Here is a 6,258-nt window from a genome sequence, read left to right as displayed (position 1 = left end):
GTCTGTGCCGGACACCCTGCTCTACCACTTACTACTTGTATAACTCAGGCTGGTGTCTTACGTTCTCTCTGCCTCTGTTTTCTCACCTCTAAAGTGGGGATAGTAGTAGTGTCACTCTCATGGGGTCCTTGGAAGAATTTAATGAGTTAATAGGTACAAGCACCACCCATCTGTCAGTTTGTCATAGTTTGTGATTGATGGCTTGTGTGTTGCTGTGATGCTGGAAGGTCTGCCAACAGTATTTCAAATACCAACCGGGTTACCCATGGTGGACAAGTTTCAGCAGAGCTTCCAGACTAAGACAGACTAGGGAGAAAGGCCTGGTGACCTACTTCTGAAAATTAGCCAATGAAAGCCTTGTGGATCACAACAGAGTAAACGGCAATGTCTTGTTCTGTTATGCAGAAGGTTGCCGACTCGATGGCAAGTAACTGCAATGTATGCAGAGCGTGTAGCAGAGCCCCTGGCACGTAGCGCACACTCGGACGTGTTATTTATGATTGCTTTAGTTGTTATTGCTATTATTATTGTTTTTCTTGTTATTAATAGCTGACGTCTGGCAGTCCAGCATGCACTGGTGAACTGGAAGCGACAGAGGACTGGGCATCAGGAAGCTGGAGTTCGCATATTAGCGCTGCTCCTAACACGCTACTCGACCTTGAGAAAGTGCTTTGCCTTTCAAAGCCTCAGGCTTCCGTCTCCCGTATTAAATGAGGGTGTTTGTCAAGGCTTTCTACAAGGGCTGGTTTTCTTCTCTCAACCTGCAGGAGGCACGGTGGTCCTGCAGCTCAGCTGCAGGCTTCTGGCCCCAGGAAGCCTGTCTTGTCATTGGAGGAAGGAGCCCTGGGTTGCAGTCCACTCAGAAATCCATTTTCCCCACTCAGCATAACACTGAAGTGAGACTGACTCAGTGTGTTTGTTTACACCCCTTGGGAACTTATTTCCCTTTTCACTTAATTACCTGATACCCAGACATTGCTGTGCAAAATTCACCTCAAATTCATTTTGTAAAGTCATCTAGACTCGCTCATTTGGTGCTTTGATTAAAATGTGCAATCTTCCCCAGGCTTCAGCGCCTTGTTAAATAATTGCACCTCCAGTGAGAAAGTAAACAGTGCACATCAGAGCACGGAGGACAAGATAAATGTGTGCACTCCCAGCAGATCATTTGCATTCCAGCCCCCAGACAAACCCAGAGCCTTGAGGTCAGGTGCTGGGCCTGGTGCTGGCTGGCGCTGCTTCCTTCCTGTGCTCCTGTTGGGAATGAGCATGACCAAGAAGTAGAGCAGAATCTCCTCTGCCCGCTCTTCCATGGCTCCATGTCTGCATGGCTCGGGTTCAGTCCTGGGGAAAGACTGGCCAAGGTTTGGTTGCCCACTGGGATGTTGGCTCAGCCCCAGGCAGCATCAAAGGCAAAAAGAGAAGAAGACCCCCTTAGCTGCTCTACCTCAGAGGCAGAGCTATTTGAGCATGGGGATGCCTGAGAATATGGAAATTAATTTGGACGTGTCTGTGTTATACTCTTTCTACAGAGGTGAGTAAGACACAAATCTCATCCTCAAGGAGTTAACATAACTTGGGGGCAGGAAGCCAGGTTTCTTTCCACCTTGGGACTTTGAAGGTGCTAGTTATGCACTCTCAATTTACTCTGTACTTAGCCTTCATGGGACTCCTCGACCGTCACAACCCGTGAGCAGGATCCCAGCTCTATAACCTGCTCATCTTGGGTTCACCAGCTTCTGCGGCTCAGTGAATTGGGAAAGGACTCTATCTTGATCCAAGGACTTGGGACGTTCCAACCCCTGCAATCGTGTGAGCTGTTTCCTTAATATAAATCTCTCTCTCTATATTTATACGCATTACTGGTTTTGCTTCTCTAGAGAACCCAGCCTAAGACACGTTTCAAGGAATCTTCTAGATGCCATGTGGGGAACAGACTCATGGGGCATGGGTGGAAGCAGGGGGTTATGATGCTGCTGTACAATCCAGGTAAGAGGGGCTCAAATCAGGGTGGTAAGAAGAAGGTGCCCTACGTATTTTGAAAGTAGAGTTTAGGATTTGTTGCTTGGGTGTTGCGTATGAGGGAAAGAGAGGAGGCAAGACTGACTCCAAGGTTGTGAATGGAAGAACTGAGGTGCCAGTTACTGAAGATTATGGGAGGAGCAGGGTGTGTGTTTGTGTGTGTGTTGGGGGTGAATCAGGAATTAGGTTTCTTCAAGTAAAGTTTAAGATTCCTATTAGAAATCAAACTAAGATGTAAATTTGAGTCTAATCAAACCAGTAACCAGTTTCCACGGAGTTGACTCCAACTCATGGCAACCCCATGTGTGTCAAAGTAGAATTGTACTCCACAGGGTTTTCAATGGTGATTTTTTGGAAGCCAGGCCTTTCTTCTGAGGTTCTTCTGGGTGGACTCGAACCTTCAACCTTTCGGTTAACAGCCAAATGTGTTAACCATTTGCTCTACTCAGGGACTCCAAACTGGGTATAACCCAAATCAAACCCATTGCCATCAAGTCTCATAGTGACCCTAAAAGAAAGAGTAGAAGAGCCAAGGCTGTAATCTTTATGGGAGCAGACTGCTACATCTTTCTCCTGCAGAGTGGCTATTGGGTTTGAACTGCCAACCTTTTAGTTAGCAGCTGAGTGCTTTAACCACTGCACCACCAGGGCTTCTTAAGTTGGGTATATCAAAACCAAAACCCATTGTCATTGAGTCCATCCCGACTCACGACAACCCTAAAGGACAGAATAGAACTGCCCCATAGAGTTTCCAAGGCTGTGATTTCTGGGTAATCTTTATGGAAGCAGACTGCCACATCTTCCCCCTGTGGGGCAGCTGGTGGGTTTGAACCACCAGCCTTTGGGTTAGCAACTGAATGCTTTAACCACTGTACCGCCAGGGCTCCTTTAAGTTTGGTATTAAAAAAAAAAAAACAAACCAAACCCAGTAGGTGTGTAGAATCCAAGGGACAGGTCTGGCTAGAGATAGAAATTTGGGAGCCATCAGTATAGATGGGATTTAACACCTTGAGACTGAATGAGGTCCCTAGAAAGGAAAGCGGATAAAGAAAAGAAGGCTGAGGGCTGAGCCCTGAGGTCCTCAGGAATCCTCAGTTTAGAAATCTAGGGGATGAGCAGGAGCCAGGGGAGGAAACCAAGAAGGAGTAGTCAGTGATATACGAACAATCAAAAGAGAAGAGCATTCTAGAGGCAAGTTATGTAAAGATTTCAGGAAGAAAGGAGGGACGAGCTCTGTCAAAAGCTTCTGCGAGGCTGAGTGAGATGAAGACTGAGAACTGACCATTGGATATGGCAACAAAGAAGTCATTGGTGTCCTGGATCAGAGCTGTTTTGGTGGCGTGATGAGCAAAGAAGGCTGAAAGGATTGGGTACAAGAGGGAAGGGTATGTAATTGGTGTCACTGAATTGTACACCAAATGTTGAATTGACATATGCTGTGTTATAGATATATTTACAACAATAAAAATAAAGAGGGAAGGGGAGAATATGGAGAAATTCTGCAAAGGGAGCAGAGACTTGATGTGGGATCTGGAAGAGAGTGAGGGTCAGGAATGGTCTTTTCTTTTGTATTTAATGGGAATGATCAAGAAGAGAGGAGTGATGCGGGAGATGGACTGTTGACTGATCAATGAATGACCTTGGCATTGCAAAAGGGCATAACGATGCTGGGTTTAAGCAGAGGGATTGGTCTTAAAGAAGAGCCTTTCAGTGTATCCACCGCAACGGGAGGGAAGGGGTGGTTCAGTGGTAGAGCTCTTGCCTTCTGTGCAGAAGATCCGGTCGATTCCTCCCAATGTACCTCGTGTGCAGACACTGTCCACTCGCTGGTGGAGGCTTGAGTGTTGCTATGATGCTGAACAGGTTTCAGGGAACCTTCCAGACCAAAACGGACTAGGAAGAAAGGCCTAGCGATCTACTTCTGAAAAATCAGCCGTCGAAGTCCCTACGGAGCACAGTTCTATTCTGACACACGTGGGGTCACCATGAGTCGGAGACAACTCTACGGCAGCTGGTTTGAGAGGATGGCAGGAGAAGCTGTGTCTTCAGGGGAAGCTTTGAAAAATTTAAAGAACTGGTTCTAGACCTAAACAGACATGGAGCCTTCCTAGTGCAGCCTCCTTGTTGCCCACCTTCTTCCTTCTTGGAGCTGTCTTCTCTCTGATCATAGGCTATTCTATACTGTAATATATCACAGTGGTTACAAGCATGGGCTTTGGAGTCAGACTGCCTTGATATGAACCCTCTATTCTTGCTCCAATACTTATTAACTCTGTGACCTTGAACTATTTGATTAACCTCTCTTTGCCTCAGTTTCCTCATCAGACAACGGGGATAGTGGTAGACTTTCCTTTTGGGTTACTGTGAAGATTAAGAGAATCAGTATAAGTACAGTGCTTGGAACAGTGCCTAGAACATAAGTGTACGTGTGTTATTATTGTTGTTGTTTGCCTACAAATCGACTCTGATTCATGATGACACCGTGTAAAACGGAGTGAAACGTTTCCTGGTACACTTGAGGCCATTGTTGCAGCCACTGTGTATTTCGAGTGCCTTCCATCCTAGGGGACTCATCTTCCAGCACCATAGCAGATAATATTCTATTGTGATCCATGGGGTTTTCATTGGCTAATTTTTGGCAATAGATTGCCAGGTCTATCTTTCTAGTCTGTCTTAGTCTAGAAGCTTCTCTGAAACCTGTCCACCACGAGTGATCCTGCTGGTATTTGAAATACGGGTGGCACAACTTTCAGCATCACAGCAACACGCAAGATACTAAAGTGCGACAAACTGACAGATGGGTGGTGGAAGCATGCATGTGTTTGCTGTTTATATTATTTTTTTTTTTACTGATATTCTGCTCATGATGGGCTCCCCATTCTGTTATGGCATAATGGCGACAGGAATGCTTAGACATGCTGTTGAGAGAATAGAAATTCTGCTGAAAATGGACCATGAGTTGCACAGGACCCACCAGGAGGGTTTCGGAAGTTGGGGTAGTCACATTAGTAGGTGTACATGGACTTAAAGGGATGAGAGTCAGGGACCCTTATAGGATGATCCAAGAGTTCCAAGCTTCTTACGCTGAGGTGAACAGAGATGAAGAACAAGATAGCATGAGTTGTGATGGCATCTCAGGGAAGGCTCTGGAGATGGCAGGGTGGGAGAAAGGGGCAGTGTTTGTAGGAGCAGGGAGATCTGCTCTGGGGTTCCCTCAGGTCTGCTGCTGGAGGGCCGAGGCTGGCTGAAGGGTGATCTTACCGGGACAATGCAAAGCTCAGGCAGACATTGTGATTGTTGGTCACTGCTATATCCCTGGTGTCTCGCGTAGCACTTGGCACATGGTAAGCCCTTGCTCCAGCTTCGCTGAGTAAAACAAGATGCTTCTGAAGAGTTGTCATGAGTTTTCCCGTCAGTTCAGCCTCTTCCAACCCCTCATGCTGCCCTTCTGGAAATCTCTTTAAGCTCTCGTCAGATTCCCTCTGAATTGCACCGGGCACCTTGGCACGCCTCTGTACCTGTGATTGTCTTGCTTGTAAACACTTGTAGCTCACCTCATTCTGCGCTGAGATAAAGGTGATGTATAATGTTCCCAAAGCTGTGTCTCATAGTGCAGAGCAGATGCTGCTGCTCGAGTGATAACTGAAGATGCTAAAACAGACGCTAAGGACATGTTTAGCTTTACAGTTTTCTTATGGGACAGATAGTTGTTTTCTTTCTTGGCTCAAGGCTCAAGACTTCCTTCTCACTGCTCCCCACCCTCTACGCCTCACCCCACCAGCTTCCTATCCTCCCCTGCTAGGGCCTGTCTGCTCTCAGGCCATGGGCTGTTCTGTTCAGCTCTCTGGTGAGCTCATCAAAGGCCTGATCTTGACGGCGCAGCACTGTTGCTAACAGTAATCTAGCCAGGGCAGCGCCTGGACAGGGTATTGCTGTTATGCGCAATGGAGTCAGGTCTGACTCATAGCGACCGTATAGGACAGAGTAGAACTGCCTCCACAGGGTTTCCAAGGACAAGCTGCTGGATTCGAACTGCTGAACTTTTGGTTAGCAGCCAAGTTCTTAACCAGCTCACCACTAGGGCTCTGGATAGGATACTGTTCACAGAAATGTACCGTTTGTGTTCCTGGGTGATTCAAATGATTAAGTGCCAGGCTACTAATCAAAAGGCCGGTAGTTCAAATCTACCCAGAGGTACCTTAGAAGAAAAGCCTGGCAATCTGTTTCTGAAATGCC

The sequence above is a fragment of the Elephas maximus genome, chromosome 19 (genome assembly GCF_024166365.1).
Source record: "Elephas maximus indicus isolate mEleMax1 chromosome 19, mEleMax1 primary haplotype, whole genome shotgun sequence".
In the NCBI taxonomy this organism is placed as follows: domain Eukaryota; kingdom Metazoa; phylum Chordata; class Mammalia; order Proboscidea; family Elephantidae; genus Elephas; species Elephas maximus.
The sequence above is the reverse complement of the archived record's forward strand: the minus strand, read 5'-3'. Positions refer to the sequence as shown.